This window comes from Phyllostomus discolor, chromosome 6 (assembly GCF_004126475.2).
Source record: "Phyllostomus discolor isolate MPI-MPIP mPhyDis1 chromosome 6, mPhyDis1.pri.v3, whole genome shotgun sequence".
Taxonomy (NCBI): Eukaryota; Metazoa; Chordata; class Mammalia; order Chiroptera; family Phyllostomidae; genus Phyllostomus; species Phyllostomus discolor.
In genome coordinates, this window is record NC_040908.2 from 96923236 (window position 1) to 96950190 (window position 26955).

A 26955-nucleotide genomic window follows, 5' to 3' on the forward strand; every position below is an offset into this window, starting at 1 on the left:
ATTCCTATCTTGCTACAGTTGCCAGATAAAATATAGGAGCCCGGTTAAATTTGAATTTCAGATAAACAACAAATAAATTTTATAGTATAAGCATATCCCATTCAGTGTTTGGGACCTACTTGTACTAAAACATTACTTGCTGTTTATCTGAAATTAAAATTTAATAACTGAGCTTCCTACATTTTATTTGCTAAATCTGGCAACCCTGTATCTGGGGGTAGTTGAATTACGATTAGAATTACATTATCCCCAAATTGCAGGTTTGCAAAACTCTCAAGGGGCCATTCTTTTCATGGGTATGTGCAAAGTGGAGACTGTCCGCAGGCCATTCCCAAGGCCCCATGGAGCCATCTGGCTCGAGGTCTAATGGATCTAGACACTGGAGACTAACCAGTCCTTCCCTTAAAGAATGTGAAAAAGCTTTAAAGCAACAAAAATAATGCCCTTCACATAGTGGGCACTCACTGCATTTTTCTTGAAATCTTTAATGTTTATTAGCACCAGTCAAAATGAGTAAGATGAAAAAGTATGACAGCTTAAACACAGTTCCTGGCTAATCCTCACCCCTTGGTCTAAGCACTTCTGATTCTTCAGACCAGATACAGATTCCACCTTGTTCAAGAGGCATCCCTGCATCACCTGACACATGAGTCCTCAGACATGAGTCCTCCACCACCCCGTCACTCCAGCATCTACCAGTAATGCCATGCATTGGACATCTTACATATTCTGCTTAATGTTTTAACCAACATTTCATTCATAAATTCCCAGATGGAAAAAGTATATAGCAGTAGCATAGCATTGTGATTCAGAGCATGGGCCATAGAGTCAGACCAATTTTGGTTTTAAATGATGCTCTGCCTCTAATTAGCTTTGTGACCCTGGACGCATGCATGCTTGAAACCTCAGAGTATTGTTTTCATCCCTGAATAATAATCCTGTTGTGGGTATTAACTGAGATAACACACGTGTAGTGTCAGCTCTTAGTGAACACCGAGTGGCTGGGAGGCAGTTATTATCATCGTTACATTATTATCTTTTTTGAAGCCACACTCTCCTCAGTGTCCACTGCTCACGAGGCCCTGCTTGAACTGAACAGACTGAAGAATCAGCGCCTCCAAATTCCCAGCTGCCCACATAGTGGAAAGTGCTTCCTGGACACTGACTCTGCGACTTCATTCTTTTATTTCTCTGCTTCTCTGTTGCTGTGCACTCCTTTCAACCTCCACATTTCAGCCACTGCATTGTGCTCTGTTTGGTATCATGTGAGAAGCAGGAAAACTCTAACTGCCAAAGAGATTTGTTTCCTTCGTGGCACCGCGTGGGGAGCCCTCCTGGGACTGGAGCCACCACACACTTCCTGCCTTCCTCTTTATTGACTATTTGCTGCCTCTGTACTTTTCTCTCAGTCATCAGTGAGGAAGTTGCATAACTTAACAGCTAAATGGGAGCCTCTTTCCTGCGTCTGAAGTCATACATGTTATTTTTCCTTATTGTAACTTCTTTTTAAAAATGCCATGGAAAGTACTCTTCTAAATGCAAAATAATTTTTTAGCACCCTGGAGCATGTGTGAGATTGGGTTTTTAATGTTTTATTTCCAGTTGTATTATAATCAGAGTACCTTGCAGAACAGTATGGTTTTCTTAATATGGAGACATGTTGTAAAACAAAAGAAAATTTTCAAGTACATTCTCTGAGTTCTCTACTGGCTCTTTCAAGAAAGTAAACTCAAATTCCTTTATGTAAAAAATGAAAAAAATAATTTTGGGTCATTCATTCATCCTCAGCATATTTGGAAAACTAATCTCTTGGAAGGTTCCAAGAGATTGGTTTATAGTAAATTTATTTTTGTATCAAGGCTCAGCAAGTATTCAACAAACATTTGTTTAGTCAATTAATGAACAAGTATTTACCCAACAAGTATTTATTGAGCAGTTAGGAGAGGTATTGCCATAAAATACGTTTGTAATATAGTGTCACTATACTTTGGTCACTAATAAATAGTGATTTCAGCACAGCACTGTCTATAATGCAGCCACCCAGCAAGCCAGTGACATAGCCATGGGTAGAGAGTTCATGGTCTCTTATTAATTAAATTCACAACAACTGACCTTGCCACTCTGTGGTCGCCCACAGAGAACAACAGCTCCCATGTTCCCGCCTATTTTATTTTTGTTGATTAATAACTTTAAAGTCATTCCAAACCCATCAAGACTCAGAGATAGCCTTGGGCCTTTCCTTCTCTAGTGTCGGAGTTTGCAGCATGAGCAAAACCCCAATCCTGCAGCCTCCGGGCTGCCCCATCTGTTCCAAATCCCCTTGTTATTTGGGAACAGTGCAACATGGTGGGGGCCAGGCTGTACTGGAGGTTAGAGACCCCACCTTTAAAATTATTACTCTGAAAAAATCGGGAAATATTGTTTCAATTATAAGGATAAAATATGGATAGCCAGGAACCACTTGAGAAGTTGCATAGTAGTTGTCTTTAACCACAAAACCGAAATCACTATTTGGCTGTTTGCTTCTGAACAGCATAGGAAAGACCTGAGGGGCAGTTCAGACAAGTTTTTTTTTTTTTTTAAATACTGTTCTCTGGTACTGAATTCACTCTTGAAGGTTTCCAAAGTCTCTGTACTTCAGTGTAAATACAAAACAGCCAAATATTGTCACATTGGCAGCTGTGACTAGAGCAGGTCTCTTGTACAGCAGTAGTGAGTGAAGTTTCCAGAGCTGCTTTTCAGGTGTCTCCATTTTTGACTGGTTTTCATTCCCTATTTCTGATCATCATTCTCTTGTGTTTCACCTCATTTTCTCCCAGTTTCCGACTCCACTTTGTTACATATTTATTTGGACCCTTGTAATCTTTTATTGTCTCCTGGTAGAATCTGGTGACTTTATGAAGACCAGGCTATTTCACAATGGGAAATATTTACAGGTAAAGACTTCATGCTGGCAGCCTCTCCCTCTGACACCAGCCCTCACCCACTACATCATCCTGAGGGGTCCTTCCACTCTTGCAATCTGTGGAGACCTCAATCACAAGTGACGCTCAGGAGCATCACCAGCCTTGGAGCCTGGGCCTTGCACTTTGGGGAGCCATGAGGGTCACAAACACACACAAAATATATTTAGAGGACACGTGGTCCCTTGGAACTCAGTGCTCAGTGCTGCACAGCCCCACAAACCACCCTAAACATCCAACCACTATGTGAGGAGCACTATTCAGGCTCCAGTGGGGTGATTCCCCTGATGTCTTGCCTTGAGTCTTGGGAGACAGAACTGGCTTCATCCTGAGGGTGGGAAGCTGTCTTCTGGAGGTCAGGGGACACATCTTTGGAGGGTGGGGCTTTTGGGGCAGCAGAAGCGTTTAGGTTAAGAAACAGTCACAACTTGTCAAGTCTTTCCTGTCAGCATGAATACAAAGGATAATGAGGCATCATTTCCCAGGAGTAGCTAGCTTCCCGTTTGCTGCTTCTTTTCATGTTTGAATTCCTGGTTCCCAAGGGTTTCACTCTGTGGCAGGAGAACATCTTGTAATATTAAGCAGTATTACTCTTTCTATTATAATATGTGTAGGGCTACAAGTGACCTGTATCATAGCAATCCTGTAGATCAACCATGAAGGCAAGAATTGTTAATAGTTTTGTCTTTACCAAAATCTTTAATAAGATTTCATTAAGTCTCCAGAAAATAAAATTTCAACTTCATTTGAATCATTTAAATTTTACATTCATTAATTATACTTTGAAGTTTACCTTTTATTTTACAGAAAATTGATGATTTTAGAAAAGAACCTTTGGGAACAAAAAAATTTTTATTTTTTCATGTTTGTGTATACTTACACTTTTGATGAATATGTATTCAAATTGTGTATACCTTGAATAGAATTACATTTTACTTTTAATGTTAGAATCTATAATTTGAATCATGGTCAATAGAAGACAAGTTATATGAAAATCTTTGTTACAACATTAAAATCAGGATTTTGTAGAAATGAAGGTGATAATATCTATTTTATGAATTAATAATTAAAAATTGTATATAGCTTAATTTTGTTGTTCATGGAAACATTACCGACCCGACCACAGAATATCCAGATGTGCACAATGATAATTAAATTCAGTCACTGGATATTTAATTGACTTTTAGATATAACAATCATGGTTTTCTATATATTTTTTCAAGTGTGTTATTATGTACATATATTTGTCAGTGTAGGAGGACAGAGACTATTTGATGTAACTAGCAGCCTGACTTAAAACTTTTCAATAGATGTATGGTATGTAGGCCTCCATTTCTCTTGCCCCGAGCCCAGAAAATATTAGGTGGCAGATCTGCTGAGGTATTTTCCTTTTCTGGAAGCTCAGAACAGTGCCATTATTTTGAACTATTTTCTTATGTTGATTGGTTTCAGTTCAACAGGCCTGGATGTTCCCCCCAGCACCCTGGTGTGTGCTCTCAGTAGAGCGATCTGGTTTATAGAGAGAGACACGGAAGAGTATGAAACAAGAATACTAAATCCTTTGGGCCCTAAACAGCTTCTTATAGTATTTTTTTTGACAACCTATATGTATTTTTCAATATCTCTCATTTTTTATTCATAATACAGGAAAGAGTTACACATGTATGTTAAAAACATGAATCTTTGTACTGTGCAATCCTAGATTTTATTGTAATTTCAGTGCTCATTAGAAAGGTGATTTAGTTAACTATTTAAGCCTCAGTTGCTTGATCAGTAAAAAGTTGATGAAAATATCTACACCCATAAGGTGCACTGAGGACTGAAGATAATACATGAATACATGCATTCATGCAAAGTGCACTATAGATAGTATTAAATAAATAACAATAATTATTATTTTTACCACATGTTTAATTCTTAAAGTATCAGTCTGATAATTTATTCAATAATCGCCCTGTTTGAAATCCATTGGTAGCGCTCTACTGCCCAGAGTTTATTTTTTATGGCATCCAACTACTCCCATTCTTCCTTCCAGTCTTAAATTCCAGCCTCCCTCCCACCTCAAGACTATTCTCCCAGGAAATATATACTTTCCTACTTCTATGTCTTTACTATGGGCACAGTCTCCATGCTGGTAATTCTTCCTATTTGGCGGGCCTCTATCTGCCAAGATGAGTTCAAGTGGCTCTTCTTGCAAAATCTTCTTTTTTTTTCAGTTCCAATAAACTTTTTTCTCCTTGTGTTCCCACTGCACTTTCTATGTAGTTCTATTAGGAAGCTCATTACAGTGAACCTGGTATTGATATCAAGTTTTGTGTGTGTGTCCAGCATCTCTGCTCCGCCATCAGCTTCTTGGAGGTAGATTGCACTTGTCACCTTTCACACGCATGCCTGCCCCATTCCCACAGCATGTGACACAGTACTTGGTACAAAGGGGATGCTCTCAATTGTTTTAAAGATTGAATTTGTTGAAATCCACTTCAGAAAAATAAAAAGACAAAAAATAAAATAAAATAAAGGCCATTATTTGGATTCTTCTAGTACTGCTAAATCTTATTCTCATGATTTTGTGATTTTTTGGTTGCTTTTCTAAAATGGCATTACTTATATTTTAAAAGTCTGCTAATTTCCAGGAAAAGCACTTTGTCTAAAAGCACTTATTGACAAATTGAACAAACATTGTGATATATTGTAGCACTTAAAAAAACATGCAATTTATGTTAATATATTGGAAGGATTTCAATACTTAGGTATTTTAGTAGTTTCAAATGTCCACAGATTCTTTGATACTCCTTCCCTCCAAGGTAGGATCTAGTTACCCTTCTCCTGAATGTAGGTTTGACTCAGTACTTACTCCCATTCTAAGGAATAGAATAAAGCAGAAGTGACAGCATGTACCTTGGGAAACTAGATGATAAAAATGATCTCTCTTGAGTCACTCACTGTGGAGGAAACCACCTGCCATGTCATGAGGACAATCAAGCTGCCCTATGGAGAGGCCCACATGGTGAGGTGGCCTGCCAACAGCCACCTGAGTGAGCTTGGAAGTAGGTCCTCCAAGCCTACCCCGCTCTCAGATGGCTGCAGCCCCAGCAGCAGGCTTGACTGAAACCTCAGGAGAGACCCAGAGCCCTCCAGCTAATGAGCTCCCAGATTCCTGACTTACAGAAATGGTGAGATAATAAATGCTAGTTGTTTTAAGCTACTAGATTTTGAGATAATTCATTACATCATTCAGAACAGCTAACTATAGAGATATTATAGAAATATAAGCATTCTCACTGTAGATATTCTTAGTTTAAAATCTATAATTACTAATTTCTGAAAATAGCAAGAAAACTTGAGGTGATTATCAAAAGTCATGATCTGGAACCTACCTCTGGCTAACTGCAGTGGGCAGGACTGTCACTCATTTGGTCAATTAGTTATTTAATGAATATGTATTAAAACAGAAAATACGTAAATTTTCTGCTATCAGCCAATCATTGCTCCAGGTCCTAGAAATACCACCATAAATAAGGTAGGGCACAGGGTTCCCCACCCTCTTATCCACCACAGACAATAAAAGGACTGATGTCAGTCTGAGGAGCCCTATTGAATTGTGTAAAGTGTTTTTTAAGAATTATTTTGTGTAATAGTGAAAAACTATGAGTGGAATTCCAGGCTCTGGGCTGATTATGATTCGAACAGGTAAGAGCTCCAAACCAGGGTGGGCCTGACAAGCAGCATCAGGCTTAAACCACAATCAGTTGTCTCGGCATGTGTGGCAACTGGAACTCTGTGAAGTGGTCGTCTGCCTACAGTCCACCACACGTAAGCACCAGCTCTGTCAATAATGCTGTCCTCGGGGATGAAGGACAGTGACATCAATGGCAAGAAAAATATTCCATTAGTAAAACATCCCCTAATTAATACTAATCTCTTCCCTGGAAAAGCTGCTTCAGAGGAAAAGATTTTTTTCCCCCACATGCCAAACTGATGAGCATTAATTTGGAAACTTTTCCATTTAGTTTCAAGAAATATCAAAAAGCTTCACTTAGCAAAAATTAAAAATGAATCTATTTCCTAGCTCATGTGATATATACAGATAAGATTTTTTATAGTAATGTCAATTCTTAATTGAGCATATCAGTTCAAAGCAACTACATTTAGTTATTCTATGAAATTACATTTACTATTTTACTATCCCTCTTTCTCTTTGTCATAAAATGCCTTTTTAACTATCTATTTGTATGTAATCTTAGAGACTGTAATGCAACAATGACAGATGTGGCTCTTGTTTCTCTAAAACCTTGAAAGCAAAGTCAGATAAAATTAGTGGAAAACAAATAAAAAATACATAAAGAACAGCGAGAATATCTTCCTATCACTTCATTTGGGAAACAGTAAGAAGTTTTAAGTTCATAAGTTTGAGGAATATAAAACACAACAAAAGTGACAAACCAGTAGCGTGCATTATCTGTTGATAAGTATTCATAGAATCAGCTCTCTCCAGCTGTGGGGGCTCTGGAACCTCCTGGTGCCCCCCTCCCCCCACTCAACCAGCATGTTCTCTTCCTTGCATAGTTACCTACTTTTAATCCTTCCAATCCGAATGCTTATGTCTCGTTCTCTGGGAAATTCTCCTTGACCCTCCAAAATAATCACATTTTCTTAGCATGCCTACACACACACACACATATACCTTTCCTTAATACTACTTATCATATAGTTCATAGTCCCTTTAGTAACAAGGCTATGCTTATCCTAGTATCTAGTCCTTCTCTTGTCCCTATCACCCTTCCTTAGTATTACGTGTCATAGTTCACAGCTATATATTTATGTGATTATTTCATGAATATATATCTCATCCATGACTGGACTGTAAATTTCATGCCAAGAGAACAGAGGGGCTGAGTGTCTTTTCTTCTCCCTCTGTTTTAGCCTAGCTCCTGGCACACTGTGTTTACAATACATATGTGAATATGGGAATAAGCGAGCAAGTGAGCAGTACAGTGTGTGTTCTGAACTTCACTCTAAAGTTAATCATATTTTGGTACAAAGACCATACTCTCACTATCCAGTTATGTGACCTTTGGCATACTTTTTCCTTTCTAAGATTCAGTTTCCTCATGAGTAAAACAGTGGTAGATTCCTCCCATGACTGTCAGGAGTTTAAATGAGAAAATGCATCGAACGTGTTTAGCTTAGTACCTGGCATGAAATAAGAATTTATTATTTTCATTGTTGTTTTTGCCTCGGACTCTGCCTCCATTGAATGTAATCATCACAAACTCAATTCCCTAATTTTTTCCTTCAGGTTCAGGAGGATGGTGAGAAAGGATTCATTGAGTGTATCTCTGCTAAGCTCCAGGACACTCCTGGTTTCCCATCACCTTGGCTACTTCATTCGCTTGTACTGGCCTCAGCTCATTTTACCCACCTGCCCAGCCATCACCAGGTTGCATTTTTGGTTTCCTACAACTCCCTGCGGATACAGGTCTTTAATTTCTTACTTTTCTCCTTGATGACAGCACTCAGTTCCTAGAATTGGGCACAGTGTCTCTGAAGGGCCAAGCCAAAAGTGATATGAAGTCACACTAAAAAATGGTTCCACTTTCCCAACTTACAAATACTGTCCTTGGATCAATGATGTGCCCCCTGACTTTCCTCTCAGGATGACTGCCTGCCCCAACTAAGAGTGGCCAGAAAAAGGATGGCCATTGTTCCCCTATCCCTTGGGACGTTTTAGCTTAGGGGATAAATGAGTTTAGTCACTGACGCTGAGGAAGGCCCCATGCAAAGAGAGGCCTTGCTTGCTCAGTCAGCCGGACCAGACCAGACCAGACAAGCCTGAGTTGCCTGAAGGTCCTGGCTCCCGGACCCTCACTGTATTTATAAGTCTTAGCGGTGTAACTGTGAATTCCATTCTGGTGATGTTGCTTCTGGCTGGCAGTTGGCCATGGTTTCCAGTCGTTCACAAGCAATTTTAAGGCCTGCCGGTATGGGCATCGAAAGCACCAGTCTCTCTTTTATGTAACCATGTGCATGCATTCTCTTGTAAGGTTGTCTTTGATATCTTTTAAACATATTAAATATTCTCCCTAAATATGGCTACTTTCAGTTGGAAAAAAATGTTTTATTTTCTCACCTCTAAAGATACTGCTTTGCAGAACAGTCTATAAAAATAGCAAGCTTTTACTGAGTTCAGAGTTTAAACAAAGAAAGAGAAAAGTAAAAGCCGTTTCTGAGCAAAAAAATGCAACAAAGACTTTACTCCTTACCAAATAACTTAAGAATGTCTGAACGAAAACATCCCAAACCTGGTTAGTGCCAAAATTTCTCAGATAAGTCAAAAGAGGAGAAAATCACAAATCTAACTCAAACCACCATGACATCTAGGAATGGCAGGAAGAAAATAATACAAAATTGAAAATGTTCTTAAATACTTACAGAAATAAAATGTAGCCATTTCCTAGAAAGAACAATTATTGTTATACCTTTGAGTATTTTCTAATTATTATTATTACTTTTGGAAGCAGTTGGGAGAATCCTGCAGGAGTCCCATGTCTTCCTCCAGGAGGCTTTCCAAAACCCCAGGAGCCCACAGAGCCCTCTGAATGACCCCTTGCTACGTAGAGGCTCCTTTGTCTGACAGCGCCTGGGGTGTCATGTTATAAAGCATTTCCCACTATGTGTCTAGTCTTTTGAACTGGACTGTAAATGTCCTGGGTATAGAAATACAGACTTCTATTTGTATTATCCCCACAGCACCTTGGTGCCTTGAACACAAATGATCAATACATATAAATCAATTCATTCACATAAGAACTTACAAATGTTTTATTCAGACCAACAGATAATAAAAATCTGAAAGAGTACTTCATCCCATTATACCACCCCAAAAAGTACAGTCTGCTATTCCAGAAGTTCTACATTCTTTGGGGTACTTATTTAATTTTTGGAGGAACTGTGGAATCTTGGGGCTACAGAGAAATATAGTTGTTTGGTGTTCACTTTTCTATAACATTTTGTCTTGCAAAATCATAGATAGATACCAAAGGTAGGAAGGTGGGTGTGGATATGGAAAACACAAATTTATTTGCTGTGTTTAGTATCCTAGAACTAGAGAAACCTTTTCTGAAATAAAAAAAAGTATTATGCTTAGGGTTCAAATGTTACTTTTATCAATAATTAGCAAGTTTTCAGAATTGTTATCCTCAATAGAATAATGTGAAAATTGAAATAGCTTTAAAAATACTTACTGAAATATGGACCATTTAATGAAAAAATTTTCATAATATAACTGATTGTCCCTTGCTCCCACTTTTTAAAAAGAAAATCTTGTTCTATTTAGAATATAGACATGATGATACTTGTACAAAAAGTTCCAGTTCACATCAAAATGTATTAAAAACTTTTTCAAAGATTTATACATCTTGCTCTTTTGTATGTGTGTGTATATATTTGCACATCTTGGTTCTTAGTTTAAATACGTTACTTCACTTAATGCTCTTTCAAAGATTTGTACCTATTGTTATTTCAATGATTTATACACATTTCTTTTCAGTTTAGGAAACTGAAGTAGTTAAAATGTTGGAAGAACAGGATTGCATCTGATTTTCTTTATATGTCCTCTATGCAGAGATTAAGACTAAATACACAAAGATGTAAAATGATTTACTAAAAAAAGCATACTAGGATGACTGTCTCTTGGATTTCTTGATTTTCAAGACTGCCAACATCAGATTTCACTGATTTTGTTTTGGCCAATCTGAGATCTACAGAGTATCTAGGCTCTCTGATTTTATACTTATATATCTTTGGGGAAGGCTGTCAGGACACAGGACGATACTCAGCTCAATGTGCTGTGATATCTGTAGAATAGATGTGACACTTGCCTGGCTAATTAAAACCCCACTTCTCTACCCAGATAGGAGATCATCACATTCACTTCTCACTTCCTTCCTTATTTAATGTTCCCGTGGTCACATGAGGCCACCAAATGCTCAGGTCCTGAGCTACATTTCCATATTTAGTAAATCAGGAAATAGTGAAAGATGTGTCTTGTGACACTTTCATTCCAAACTTAGACTGGGCATGAGTATTTAATAACAAGTGAAGTGACATGAATGAGAAAGAGGTCAATATTTTAATAATTTGAATTGATATCTAAGGCAATCTATAATTAAAAAGTGTGTATGTAAGCTATTTTAATCAATATATTTCTCTATGAAACTCTCCAGATTCCCACAAGTCAAAATAACTTATTTCCCATTTAATGTCCCACCATCCTTTCTTATCATAGCACCCAAATACTTGATCGTACTTGTTTTATACACCTATCTTTTAAATGGGAAGTCTCTAAGGAAAGGGACTGCATTTTACATCTCTGTATATCTCTATTAAGTTCAATAATGCTAGAATAGAGCAGATGCTAAAATATACTTGTGTCTTTAATGCTAAATAATGAATGTTTCTGCAGTCTATGTCATTAAGGATTTTGTACTGGAGCTGGAGTCAGTCATTCAATAGTTAGTGGTACCTACGGTAGGAGGAAGAGAGAGGCAACAGTGAGAGGCACCCTGAGGACTTGGGACAAACAAAAACAAGGCTTCCCTACACACAGTGGATCAGGGCAGAGATTAAAAAAACTAACTACAAGACTTGAATGGAACCTGACCAGCTATAATAAAGAGTTTATGGAAAAATGTGCCATTAGAAAAGAAGTTTGGTCATTCATAGTATCACTGAGAGACTCACAGAGTAATCATCCAAGTAAGCACTGTCTAGCATCCAAGCTTATCCCACTGAAGGACATGACCTGCCTGTGGGCAGGCAAAATCTTGTGGTAAAAATGTATCACTGGTCTCCTTGCTCTAATCCTCTGAACATTCCAATCATTTGACTAGCCACTTGTGCATCGATTCTGTGCTCACCAAGAGTTCTGGTGGTTATAATTGTAATCACATAGTTTACTCAAAAGTAGATGATGCATTGGCCTGAGGACTTGAGTGTCTAGCATATAATAGTAATAACTTCATACTGAAAACCAATAAACTAGCATTCTAACCAGCCTCTGTGAATCAGGTAAAGAAGGCGAGGTTGCCTCTGGTTGACATAGCAACACGTGGTCTCCTAACATTCCAGTCATTGTTCTTGTCAGTCTCAGGGCCAGAGCTAGACTTCAACAAATCCTGCACTGATGATTCCTCCCGTGGGTGCTGTGGCCTTCCCTGAGTATCACAGCTCTGGCTCTCACGAGCCATTTGCCTTTCCTTCAAATGGCTGAACAGATTATGTGCTTAGCACTGTGCTTTAAACCACTAGACAGTGATCCAAGATAACGTGTAATTAAGTAAGGAATTGTTTGGCACAAACTAAAAGTGCTACAGAAATTCCGAGAACGTAAGTAAGGATCATTGTGGTAGGCAATTATCCAAGGAGGGATACCTAAAGGCCTATGGTCTTAAGAAGGCACTTGATGTTTGAGTAGGACGTAGGTGGGTTGAAAGGAGGGGAAAGGAATTTCTAGTAAGAGGACATGGGTCTGCAGATTGGAGGCCAGAATGCTGGGTCATGTTATTAGTCTTAGAATTACAGATTGGTCCACATGCTATATACCTTTACTCCCTTCAGAAATACCTGGAGATTGATGAGAAAAGTAATAAATAAGTCTTGTAATTGAAGTTTTGAACTATAAGCTTAATGAAACAAGACAAAATAAAATAAAACCCAATAACCTATTCCATGCCTAATTTCAGGAGAAGGATATTAATGTTTTGATTATTTGCCTTTAAAGACCAATTTTTTAATGCTATCATTTATGTAATGAGAAGATTTATATGAACTTTTGAAGCAAATTGAGAAAGAAAAAAAGTAGTATCATCATCAAAAGGAAAGCAAGTGTGAATGCTAAAGTTCTATATTATCCCAAATTCTTTCTAAAGACTAATATGGCCATAGCAAGTGAGGCTCTATGGTAGTTAATTACTAAAGAAATTATTAAAAAAGAAACTTTTAAATAGATAACTTTCCTTTCAATTACTCTCCAAATAATCTTTACAAATAGGCAAAACTTTTACCTTTGAAAAAGTAACATTCCTAGCGAAAAAAGTTAGATATTTATGTGCTTTCCTTCATTCTTTGGAATATTCAAGTGAAGAAGGAAATAAAAAATAATTAAAATGATGTTCTCCAGGTCAATATTTGGTGGTAGAAAGAGAGGAAGGGTGAGGAGCACCAAACAGAAGTGAGGAGGAGCAGGAGGGAGAAGGAAAGAGGGAGGCAGGCTGAAGGAAGAGTCTGCACTGCTCAGATGAAATGCTGGCAGTGAGTGCATGGTTAGTTAGAACCGAGCCTCTCTCCCCACTCCTGGTCACAGTCAACACTGCTTCCATCCTCCTCTATGTGTTTTTCCACCCTCCATTTAAGTCTTGATTCTGTACTGAGACCAGCAACACTAATGTACTTCCTAAATAATCACTTTTCAAACAAATATGCGTACGGAGTAGAAGTGCCCTATAAATTTGCTTTAGTAAGGGTGCTCATCTAACTCCAGGATGTCTTAGGCTATCAAGTAGTTTTAATGGGAAAGAAAGTTTTCATTCTAGGCCAGCTATTATGGTGGTAGGCATCCCCTCTGATTTGCCTTGTAGGATGACTGATTTTCTCTCTCTCTCTCTCTCTCTCTCTCTCTCTCTCAGTGTGCATATGCATGCAAACTTAAAAAACTTCAAGCTTTCTTTATGTTTGAAAAATAATTTTCCATAAAAAATAAGGGACTTTTAGGAAATGTTTCCTACATTTCTATTTCTTAACTGCTGCTAAACTGGAAAACTCTTTGGAACCCTGTTTCTGAAAAAACATATGCTTAGATTTTTAAGAGATTATTCAAGTTAGCAAAACCCAACAATGATGATAGAAGATCTCTGTTGTGAAAGTATTTAACTTCTGAAAGGCATATAGGAACATAAATCTTCTACATTTATGTGGAACAACAGTGACATAAGGACAATCCTAAAGAATGATTCTTCAATACTTTGAAATTCTAATAAACTCTCTTTTCTCAGGAAAGCTATAAAAAGAATCAGTTTTGCCTGAGTCAGAGCAATCTTGTCGAACAAATAGTACCCTCTGGACCTTTTAAAAACTGACATTCTCCATGACAGATCAAACTTGGATGTGGTAAATAGAGACCCTCCCAAGGAGACTTTCACACTGATTTTCTTCCTTCAGATCTAGAGCAAAGGTCAGCAAACTATGGCCTGTGGGCCAAATTTGGCCCCTTAACTGTTTTTGTAAATAAAGTTTTATTGGAACATAGACACACTCTTGTTTACATATTGTATATGGCTACTTCTGGACACAAGATCAGAGTTGATTGGTTCTAACAGTAACCATATGGCCCACAAAGCCTAAATATTTACTATTTGGCCTTTAAAGAACAAAGTGTGCTGTCTCCTGATCTAGAGGAATAATTTCTCTTTTGCATCACTGCTATAGACTGAAAGTCAGGACAACTGGATTTTAGACTCAATTATGTCAGTAAACTGCTTCATGACTTGGACAGCTAATCACTGTCCTCAGGTCTGGCTTCTTATCTGTAAAAAAGGAGGGTTAGCCTGGGTGATCATCTATTCCTTATCAATTCCCTCTAAATTTCCTAGGTTACAAGGGGGGTTAAGACCTTTCCTTGTAATATAGTATGGTTTTTAAAAAGAATCCAAATCAATTTGAAAAAAATCTTTCTTCAAAACCCCAGTTCACAGTGACATGTTTTACATCATTTCAAGCATTTAACAACCAAGTGATCCCCCTTGCTACTGTATCACGGATATGCCAGAAAGCTGCAGACGAGAGCTGGGGAGCAAATGTAAACAGCAGTGAAATCTCTTGTAGACAAGGCAGCACATCTGGCCCACACTTTCCTACAACAGATGCGCTGCACCGCTCGTGCCAGAGATAAATACTCTTTTCTGTCCTGGTTTTGGTACGTGAGCTTTCTAGCTCTGCTGCGGTTCTGGGATCCTGCGGGAAGTGGCCGGAGTCCTCTCACCAAAAGACCCCTTCCAATTGATGACAAGGGTGGAACTGCTCTGTTTCAGTAAGAATGGGGCTGTGCACTGTCAGAACCTGGGTGCTATGGGAATATTTTGCATTATACAATTTCTCTCTAGACGCATGGCATAAGGCTGCAAAAGTAAAGAAATGGTAATAGACCAAGCATGGTCTTCTCCCTCCTAAACTTTCCACAGAACCGAAGGATCTTTTGCAATTGCTACCATGACAGAATAAAAGCCTTGAGGTGTTATGTTTCCTTAAACATAAAATCACCTGAAGAGTTTTAAGGAGAGAGCTGAAAGTGCACTAGATCTCAATGTTAGTGGCTAGGATTTTTAAACCAAAAAGCCTGTTATCTTCAAAATAAACTTTTTTTTTTTCATTTCTTTCCTGCCTGGAAAATAAAGGTGTTTGGGGAAAACTAACACCAAGTCTCTGAACCAGAAATGATAGGTTCCCAGTCTCCATAGCAGGGAACATTGAATAAGAACAAGCACGCATGGAATTTAGAAAGCATAATGAATGCTCTCTCACCTTAAAACATTATATATTAAAACAGAAAGAGTGCCTAACAAATGAAGCCACTTGAGAGTTTTTATAAAACTCAAAGAGAACCAACCCTATGAATAGCACTCAGAGCTTGGTTACCATCTTCTCAGAAACAGCTGTTGTATGCTGAATTCTCTGCATTTACATTATACAGTTTGGCCGGCACCTTTGTTTTCAATGGCACCTTTCTTTGCAAGCAAAAGACATTTGTGTGCACTGTCTATCATTTCTGCTGGATCATCTTCCAAAATCCCTAAGAACAGCACTATCTGCTTTTCTCTCTTGCAGAGACACCTCTGAACTGGATGCTAATATTCTACAGACCAAGCACGAGACAAAATGAATTTTAAAAAACCTAAGCTGGTGGTATCTGCATCAGCCTAAGGACTTTCAAAGGAAGGCTGAAATGTTAAGCTGATTATCATAGCTGTGGGTCTTCCTTGTCCCCACCGCTCCCCTCGAGTTCTGTATTTTATAGTATTTTACCTTCTCTTCTTGGCCTGTCAGTACTCTTCTCATCCTCTCAGATCCTGCTTAAGTCCCATCTCTGTGATCACCCTTCTCCCTAGCTCCACAATGCTCTGAACACAGAAGGGGCTTATAAAGATTGCTGGTTTGTTTTGAAAGGCTTTCCGGGTGACCTCAGCCCATGTTGATCTCCACGGTCTTCCACTCCTTTGAGATTTACTGTCTATCCCACACAATTAACACCTTATTATCCTTGGCTCTAATAACCTGTACCACATAATACCTTTCATTTCTTCTAATTGTTCCATGTGAGTTGGATTTTTCCTCCAATTAGGTTGTCCGCTCCCCATGGGTGAAGCTGTTTTTCATAAAATCTAGCAAACTGTTAGGCACATACTAAATGTCCCATGAATACTTATGTTTCTTCCAATGAACAGCAGTTTCCACATTGCTTGAAAGGTTACCCTGCTTGCCAGTTGTGTTATGGGTGCCTACAGACCAAACTTTTACATCAGCATTAGCAATAAGGTAGTAAAGGTGAAACCTTCAAATGGGATCACTGTAAGTGTGTATGGGCCCACACGAAAGGGGTCACTTGGGTCATTACTTGCAGGGTCAAATATCTAATATGTACAAGAAGAGCTGAGTAAACAAGGAAGGGTATCTACAGAACTCACATATAGTAAGAATACAAAATTTATCTAATCGATCCAGTATAGGCCAAAATGGTTACAAAATTTAACCATTCATTCCCTCATTCATTAATATAATAATCATGTCCCAAGTCTGGCTATACTTACAACTCATTTGGAAAACTACATAATCTTTTACAGCATTCCTAGTTTCTTCAAGGCCCACAGATTTCCAAATTTTACACCTTGCCTGTTGTTTAGAATGCTTCTGCAATGAAAGGAATCTGCTAAGCTAATGTTTATTTCAACAAACACTTAGTTTGAAGCATCTTGACAACTCAAACATCTGTTTTTTAACTAGAAACATCAACCAAAATGACTTACTCCATTGATAATGTTCAGAAAATTGCTAAATATTCTGCTTTGTGCTGTTTGTTTGGACACAGCCTAATGCTTTCCATGCCACCAAATTAGTATGTAAGTGGTTAAAGTAACCAAAGGAGCTTTTGAACACTCCATGCCAGCTGTGTTCTAAAGAGAATTAGACCTGAAACACTCAGCTCTGAGGACAAGCAATGAGTACAGGGCATTAGTTGTTTAGCTGTGGGTTTCATTAACATGGAAGAGACGATAAAACCGTTACAGATACTATTGCAAAGTGTGAGTTGGGCACTTCATGCTCAGACACCTCACATATGAAACCAGTGACAGGTCTGTATAAAGGATAAGAGCAATAGTAAGCTCACCAGGTACAAAACAAAATGAAGCCAAGGAATATTTGTGCTGTGTTTCAAGTCAAAAAACATATTTTTAATTTCCAAATGAGAGAAGATTTATTATTTCTGTAAGTGGCTAACGTCTGGAAATAACTTGGGAGACCAGCGAAAAAGAACCTGATTTTGAATGAAAACTCTGTTGTGCATCCAAGCCTCACTGTCTCCACAGTGGCATTTCCACAACTGCTGTGGATGTCACTGTGCCAAGCCCTCTCACAGAGAAAGTGTAGGTCCAGCTTCTGGACCAATAACTTCTTTCCAATGTTAGATGTCATCATAGTTAGTATTGCCATAGACAAAAACCTCCCTTTTAGATAAGATATGATATTAACACTTGCTAATGTTTTTTCCAGCTTTATTGAGATATGATGCACATATAATATTGTATATGCTTAGGATGTACAATGTGATGATTTGATATACATCAGGCCCTCAAATAGCTTTCTTTTATTCAATGCTATTTCATTTTAACATTAACTAGAAAAAAAATTGATTCCCTGCTGGGGCTACTGTGCGGAGTTTCCACTTTTCACCATCATCTGTGTGGATTTTCTTCACAGACTCGGGTTCCTCCCACATCCAAAAGATGTGCACATGAGGTGGACCGTTGTATCTAAATGGTCCCAGTCTGAGTGAGTGTGGGTGTAGGGAGAGGCTCCGCAATGGAAGGATGTCTTGTCCAGGGCTAGTCCTGCCTTGTACCCTAAGCTACCAGGACTGACTCTAGCCACCATGACCCTGAACTGGCATAGGCAGGTTGGAAAATAATAATCTTGTTTTTGTTTTTATTAATCTTTCTTAAGTGCATGTATAGTTCACATTTATTTCAATGTTTAATATTAGAAATGTTTTGGGTCTTTATTTAGAAGTTTGGTGTTTTTATGACTAGAAATATGCCATCAGAACTCAACTCTTATTTATAACAATTAGTAAAACTGGTTGCTTCTTATTTATTTATATTTTTTATTGTTGTTCAAGTACAGTGATCTCTGTTTTCCCCCCACCACTCCACTTCACCCCACCTCAGCCACCCCCACCTCCCACCCTCGATCGTACCCCCTTTGGCTTTGCCCATGTGTCCTTTATAGTTGTTCCTGAAAACCCTTCACCCTTTTCCCCCATTATCCCCTCCCACTTCCCCTTTGGTTACTGTCAGTTTGATCTTAATTTCAATGTCTCTGGTTATATTTGCTTGCTTATTTGTTTTGTTGATTAGGTTACACTTATAGGTGAGATCATAAAAAGAAAAATGGTTTCATTATACGTTATTTTGCGTAAAGTTGCAGTTCCTAAAACCTGTAGATGATGTTAAGAGAGGACTTAATGTATATACTGCAAAATGATTACACACAATAAGGTTAGTTAACATATCCATCTCCTCACATCACCCCAACATCACCCCACTGTGTGTGTGTGTGTGTGTGTGTGTGTGTAAGGAGAGAACATTTAGGATCTACTCTCTCAGCAACTTTCAATACATATAACAGTGTTCTTAAGTACAGTCACCAAACTATACATTAAATCCCCAGAACTTAACTCATCTTAGAACTGGAAGTTTATACCTTTTGACCATCATCACTCATTCTCTCACCTCCCCAGCCCCTGGAAACCACCAGTTTATTCTGTTTCTATGAGTTTGGTTGTTTAGATGCCATATAAGTGAGATCATATAGTATTTGTCTGCTAATGTTTTAATGAGCCAGAAATTACTAGAATAGTAAAGTCAAGAAATGTGACTTATTCAAGCGTCTGGTGTGAACAGAGCCACTCAGATAAAGAACCTGTTCACAAAATGGGGCAGAAAATTAGAAAATTATTGAGTTACTGGTAGAATATGGTTGATGGAAACTTCTTGGAGGAACAGAATTAAGCAATAAGGAATTTAATGGAAATTTTTGAAGGCTCATTACCCAAAGGAGTAAGCAGCAACTTTGGGCTTTAGGAGGCTGTGGAGAAACCAGAATGAAGAGGTATTCTGGCCAAAGTCCAATTCTGAAACAGCACATGACACCATGATCAGACCTAAGAGACACAGACTGGTCAGGCAAGAGGAGGACGGTTGACACAATTACAGTTTCAGCAAAGAATGTAAATCATGCTAACATTTTTAAGGATGTCAGAACTGATTTATTAAATATCTAAGCTTCCCCCCTTTGAACACACTGGTAAGTTACAGTCCCATCCTTTGGCCTCTGGTAAAATGAATGTGGTGTTGTTCTCTAAATGCACACAGCATGAGCACAGATACTTGAATATGTTGGAAGGAGATGGAAAAGGCTCTGGGCTGCAGCTCTCTGCCACCCCTGGGTGATGGCAGGAGAAGAGAGGGAAGTGAGAGTAGCTGTTGGCTCCCGGTTGGAGGACATCGTTTGTTGTCAGTGCTCTTGTTTCTCTATGGTGACTCTGCTCAGGAAGTACAGGACAGAGTGACACAAAACCTTTGGATGCTTTGGCCCATTTCAGAATAAGGGCAGATCCTGGGACAGAGGTAAGAACTTTCAGAGTTTTGTTTTCCTAATGACTCAGGCCATATAAACAATGTAATGTGATTAAACTTTTTCATGGTTAAGAGTTGATACAAGGTTTAGTGGGTATTGATATACCTTTGATTTCCTTCATGTTTTTGAATGCAAGATATAGGGAATCAGGAAAAAAAAAAGTCACAAGCCCTGGTGTCAAATTCAAGGGCTACCATTTACACACTGCCAACTTGGAGTCTCCACCTGGAGTCTGTGTTCTAATATAAGAATGTAGGGCAGTGGCACCTATGTCTTCGAGCAGAATGGCGGTCATGACATGGAGCAGAATGGTGGTCAGTGCTGTAGGTATACCAGTAAATTCCCAAATATTAGTGCTCCTCGCCTCCAGACCCCTCTCCCCTGCCCACTGCCACAGCTGCAGGGGCCCACCCACGTCTTCTTACTCTTTCCGAGCTGCAGTTTTCTCATTGGTGAAAGAGGGATCTGAACAAAGTGGTCGTGGTGATCGATTGAGATTAAGGGAGTGTTTCTTGTTACTCTGGTTTCATAGGCACTACTAATAATCTTTGAGGAAATATTAACCAATAACTTTTTTCTTTGTTGCTTTATAGCACTTTGATTTGTAATCCATGCTAATAACAAAAGCTAAATAAAAGCTAAGAGTATGTACCTTTGAACACCAAATCACCATTAAAATATACCATTTGGAAAACTTGATTAGCTGTTTAATTTTATCCTGTGATTATTCATTCCCCAAGTTTTCTTCAAAGACAAAAATAGAAAATTTGGTTTGTTTTTCACACTATTAAGAAAAGCTGAGGAACTGTCTGTGTCAGTATTATATATTTAGTGGATTTATTATTTTTTTTACAATGCTTTGGCACAGCTCAATTTTAAATGCAATTACTGCATTACAATCTTGGCAAAACCTACTGTTCCAAATAATACTCTCATGTACAAAGGATCTTCCTACCAAATGAAAACTGCCAAGGGAAAGGTGCTGTTACATTATATAAAAATGAAAAGTCTTCTCACTGAAGTGCAGAATAACTATAAATTTAATTTCAAAGGCATACACTATATACACTCAAACTAAAAGAATGTTATAATTAAGATGTTCTAATTCTCCCAAAATAGTACTCCAGCACATAGTAATAGAATTCACGTAGGGTACGTAGGGAGCCTGGATCAAACAGCATCTCCTAGACTGTGAACTAGAAATACTGTCAGACTCAATAGGCTAAAATACTTGTGCAACTCTTTTCAGAAAATGAAGATAAACACTGACTGCAGTGTGGTCAGAAAATTCCGGAATCATTTTATGACCAAGACCATAAGTTGATATGAGGTAGAGTTTTCATAAAAGTGTGTGTTTATAAATGTATCCAATAACTTACAGTATTTTCACTAGATTTGCCTGAAGATAACACTATGTACATGGTCTTTCCAACACAAAGCATTTCTTGCTTTAGTAGAAAAAGCAACTCTGAAATGAGGACTTATCAAAACTGGCTTTTATTTTCTACTAGGTGATCCTTCTGGACAGATAAGTATATAGCTTTTCTTTTCAATATCTACTTGAAAACCCTTTTGAAACAATGCTAGAGACTGACGACTGCTCTTCTGTCGCAGTGGTTCTCAACAGGGGATGAAATGTCTGTAGACATTTTTGATTGTTAAAAAGGAGAACGGGGCAGGGTGCGGGTTAGGGTGGCTCCTGGTACTTAGGGACTAGAGGTCAGAAACTCTGCTAAACATCCTACAATGCACAGAACAGCCCTCCACAAAAAGGAGTCATTTGGTCCAAACTGCTAATAGAGCTGAGGGTGAGAACCCCTGCCCTCTGGTTTGTACCTCTCTGACAACATAACAGGTAGGTACTGCCCATTAACACTCTGCCTGAGTCAGTGTCGCTGAGACAGTCCTCCATGTGACGGTCAACATAAGTGCAGAGTCCAAACCCTTCACTTCCTGCTGGGATCCCACAAGCAGTGCCCAGATCCAAAAGGAGGGGCTCTTGGTTTGTTTCGAGTTAGGTTTGTGAAACTTTTTGAAGTCCTAGTTTTGTTTTGTTCAATCATTTTAGAAAATATGTTTAAGTATTATTCTGGTTTGAACTAGTTTAATATGTCTATTTTAAACGTGTTTTGGTTCAGTTACAACAGTAATATCTGGGAGTTGTTCAGTTCTGGGTGCTGTACATTATTACAATTCTGGCTTTTGGCTATGTTGCTATGGTTTATGGGCTTGCATTAGTGCCCATGTAAGTGTGGCTAGAGTGCAGAACAGCACCACCAGGGCCACTAGAGCCTTCTGCATGCCAAAGGAGTCAACTTGCCCTTCCATTTGTTTGCTGGAGGACTCAATAATTTAAGCACTGAACCCAGGGTTTTTAGCATCCATTCACTACCCACTTCCTGTTGCTTGGTTTAAAATTCTAAGGCTTGACTAAGAAAAGTTACTTATTTCACATTGTACTTATAAAAAGGTACCACAATCTCAATGTTTTAAGTCTTCCTAACTGTTTGCTTGAGTACACTGTGAAGAAAAAATAAAGGAAAATAGTTCTTAAAAATCTCCAGGGACTTTTAAAAATGCCCCTTTACCCTTATTTTGCAATGGCTCTGGTTGTGAAATCATCAGACTCAAAAAATACTGGAGGAGTGTTGAGGGTGGGATTTTAGTGACAAGAGTTCTGTAAGGCTGTAAACAAACCAAATTCATTAAGAGGAAGAAACAGAGGTGGCAGATTTCATCATAAAATGGGGAAACATTTTCCAGCTGAATTATAGATACAGCACAAAACTCAGTCGTACATTTTTTAAGACTTCAGTTTCTGCAGGCTGAGACGGAACGTTTCAATTGGCTCAGTTCATGAAAGCCATCTGCACCTGCTCACAAAACAGCTTAAAGAAAAAAAATCTGTAGGAAGAATTTTAGCTTATACAGACAATAAGGAATAGCCTCTGGCACACAGGCCCAGATAAAGGAGGAGCAGTGAAGCAAGTGTACCATAGCTTTTTAAAATTAGCAATAAATAATCTAAAATCAGCGTACAGCACTATTTCACTTTTACCTGTGGCAGGCCCACTTGCCCGTTCTGGTTGTATGTTTAAAAGTTAGGTGATTAAAATTCAATTATATGGGGTTTTCTTTTTTATGTAGCCTAGGGTTGAATGAATTACTGGCAGGAAACTTTAGCTCATGAATTCAATCAAAAATGCTTTCATTTGTCAGAGCTGCTTCCTGCCTGTCTCCTTTAAACATCTGCTTCTCCAGTTCAGGGAGAAACACACACACACACACACACACACACACACCACACCCTCTTTGTTAAAATAATAAGCAAAATCCAAACTTCTCTTGCAAAAGTTACAGATTCTCTCTGAAACACACACTTGCTCCCAGTAGAGTTTATTTAATATATCCTTAATAGCTTCCTTGTACTCCTCTCTTCCTTTCCGCTTTTAAATTCTGGAAAACCTCAAGTTGACAAAAGGAGACATTTTAAAAATGCGAACCTTCGCAGGGATAAGCCTCAGCCCGCCCGCAGGCCAATGAGAAGGAAGTCCCGCCGAGAGGCGGGGGAGGGGTCCGGCACCGGGCACTGCAGGCTCTCCTTACATGGCAGGCGCTTCCTGCCCGAAGGGCCGGGAACACAACTCCAATGGAAAAAGAGCAGGAGGCGCTGCTCCAGTTCCAACAATCTGCGCGTGTCTGCGCGCGCCACCTCGCCGGAACCATCAGCTGAGAGATCCACATCCTTTTCTCACCAGCCTCCGAGTGGTGTTTACTCCACAGTGCCAAGGAAGGCCCAGTGGTTCAAGTTACCGGCAAAGATGAAAGTTCCTTGCTCACAGCCATCCTTCTTTGAACAAGACCTAAGTCCTTTAGTCCAGCCACCCGACCTTCCTCTGCGCAGAGGAACTTCTCTTTGGGACACTGACCCAAAGGCAGACCTCAGTGGCTTATTTTTTGCCTAGAACTCGTGCTGTTTCTCGAGATGTCTGGAGTGAAAATTAGTAAAACTTTAAGCTGTACTGCCTAATGATCTGGGCCCCATTAAAGATCTTTTAAAATACCATCACCCTGGAGAGCATGGGTCACCTGAGAGGGAAAAAACACCTGCTTTATGAATGCTTACCTAGAATTTATAAACATTTTAAACTGTACAGAATTGTGATGCTTTAATAAAACCTGATACATAACACAACCAGCTGTTGTACCATGGTAGAGAACAAGAATGTTTTCATATCTAAGCTCTGCTTGTAATTCCATACGTAGAAAAGGGAGCTTCCTGTTACTAACTATACTCTTATGAACAGAAGATCTTGAGCTGTAATGATTAGAAAGTTACTGGTATTCCCAAATGTACTACAATCAATACACTCATAATTTCTACATGCTTTATTATTGATCCTTAATTTTTTAAAAAATGAGTGATTTGGTTAAAGCCATTTATTGTTATGTTAACAAAGTAATAACATCAGCTAACATTTTTGAGCCCTCACTATTGTACCATTTGTGATGTAAAGTTCTTTACATGGATTATTTCATTTAATACCCACAACCCTATGTCAAGCTGCATCATGCACATTTGAAGACATAGGAGTTTAGATCATTAATTTGCTGTAGGCCAGAGAGTTGGTAGGTAGTAAAGCTGTGGCTTGTACCCAAAACCTGGAGCATACACCCACTACTCAAATACCCACCCATTTACCTAATATTGAAATGCCTATTATTTAGCAGTCACAGTCAAGCAAATGAGATAGATGTACACAAAACATTTAAAAAACATATCTATTTTTATACAATTGAAATGTACAGAACATGAGATATCTTAAAGTGTCAGATGTCAGATTAATAACATACATACTAAACTGTAGAAACAATGAGTAGTACAAAAATAAACAAATTCAATGAAACTGGTATCACCAAAAAAATCCAATACTCCTTTGACATACAAAATATAACATTCAAGGTATTTCTCCAAAGACCAATATTTTTCTTGAATTTTCCAAAGAATTTGCAAAAATAAATTCAGGGAGCATTTGGGAATAGCAAGTTTCCAAAACAAAACATACATAGCTAGATTGGTTTGTCAGTTTTGCCATTTTCTCTTTCAGTGGAAAGTTCACTGGACAAATTAAAATTTTACCCTAGGCAGGATGTGAGAATGTTTTTGTAAATCACAATTTACAGTATATTAATGCCATGTGAAAGTTTTCTTTCCCAAACAAGAACCCACATGAAACTTGGTTATTAAACCTTAAATAAACCTTTCTTACATACCTAGAAGCCTCAAATTGAAATTACTTATAAATGGTTTTTTAGATTTCTTTTTAATTTAATTCCTGAGTGTGTAGGGCAAAAGGTTACATCCTTTATGTAAACTTCTGCTTTGGGTTAAAACCAATATATCCTCATTTTGAGGTTTCACTTGAAATGCATCAAGTTGGTTGATTTACTTCAATACAAGCTTGCATGGGTTATGAAATTGTGACCCAAATTAAACTATTTCTATATTCACCAGAATCATGTGATCATGTTTAATTCTCTGCATTTCACGCTCAATAAAAATGTGAAGCCTTATCAGATTCCAGGTCCTATAATAGGCACTAGGGACACAAAAGTACATAAAGCACAGTCCCTATGCTAGAAAAAGTTAGAGACTCAGGAAAGAGACCAACAGATAAACAAATGTTAAGAACTGGATAAATGCCAAAAGTGAAGCATAGTCCAAATGTGCAAGGACTCCTAAGGAAAGAGTGATCAGTTCAGGAAAGGCCTCTTCTCTGCAAAGCATCTCATTCATCCATTCGATGAACACTTTACTTACTGGATTTTGAAGGATAATGAGTTGTTTACAGGTGGGGAAGGTAGAAGAAACATCACATGCAAAGGCATGAAGTTCTGAAAGGGATTTCACATTCAGGGACATGGTTGAAATATACACAAAATGCAACAGGAGCAGGAGGGGTCAAGTGATTGATTCTGTCTGAGGTATCAAGGGAGGCATCAGGGAAGAGAGGACATGAGCTACCTCTTGGATGCATCACAAAGTCCCCTTGTAAACTGACAATTTTGAAAATCCTCTAAGGTTCTCAACCCCCTTATATCAAACCAGTGAGAAAGTTACTGTGACATTTCAGTAAAAGTCCAGATGGAGTTAAATGTACCTAATTTATTTGGTGAGCAACAATTAAGTTTTCCCACATGTATAGTAGAGAAAATTCAGACCGCACTTACAGCAGCATCACACCCAGGAATGTAGTTACCCATGGTGGCCCGATCACTGTAACTCACATAAGTTTTGAGGTCTGCTCCCAGGATACCACTAAGGAGATGCACCAAATTTGTCAGTTAAGAATGGTACCTCCCTCAGACCAGCAGTTCTCACAGAATCCCCACCCTGTCTCAATTGTTAATTCCAAATGAAACAAGGACATGATTCATACCCCCCAGTTGCTTTTCTTTTCATGTGTAGCATGATCAAAAGAATAATTATACAGAGAGGAATTCTGCAAAGACAAAAATTGCGTGTGATCCTTCTTACATAAGGACCTCAGTGTGTGGCTGGAAACCCTCTGATTTGTTCTGTTGAAGGGCAGCTTCAGGTTACAAACAGGGAACAGAGAGCCCTCATTAACATCTTCCTAGCCTCCGACAACTGTAGAGTCAGCTCCACACACCCACTTAGTTTTGACAAGTACATATCAGATGCAGACCATGCAATAATAATAAACCATAGTAAACAGTTTGATGACTTGTAAGGAAAGAGATGGGGCACATACAGCTCAGTTAAGCAACTCTAGATAAAGTCTGGGGAGCTTGCTAAGAGAATTCTGAGATAGGAGATCAGGGGCTGAAATAATAATGTCACTGTGCTTTTAAACTCTTCCCACACACTCTTGCTAAACAGCTCATACTCCCACCCCAATCCGCATGTGTGAAGCCTAGATTAGAAAGGGAAAAGGTCATATTTCCTATGGAGAAATCATAGCATTTTTTTTTTTACCGAATTGGTAGACGGGCCTCAGCTTTC

The 26955-nt window shown here is 38.6% G+C and overlaps 1 protein-coding gene and 1 long non-coding RNA gene across 3 annotated transcripts in view; both read right to left on the bottom strand.

The window, feature by feature from the left end:
• Positions 1–26955, bottom strand: part of MAML2 (mastermind like transcriptional coactivator 2) — a 347162-nt gene that overhangs the window by 233098 nt on the left and 87109 nt on the right. The window lies entirely within an intron of this gene.
• On the bottom strand, positions 2567–18409 carry LOC118501224. The gene is made up of 2 exons (XR_004903839.1): positions 16041–18409; positions 2567–3514 (listed from the first exon to the last, which is right to left on the bottom strand). It is a non-coding gene; the product is annotated as an uncharacterized LOC118501224 (long non-coding RNA).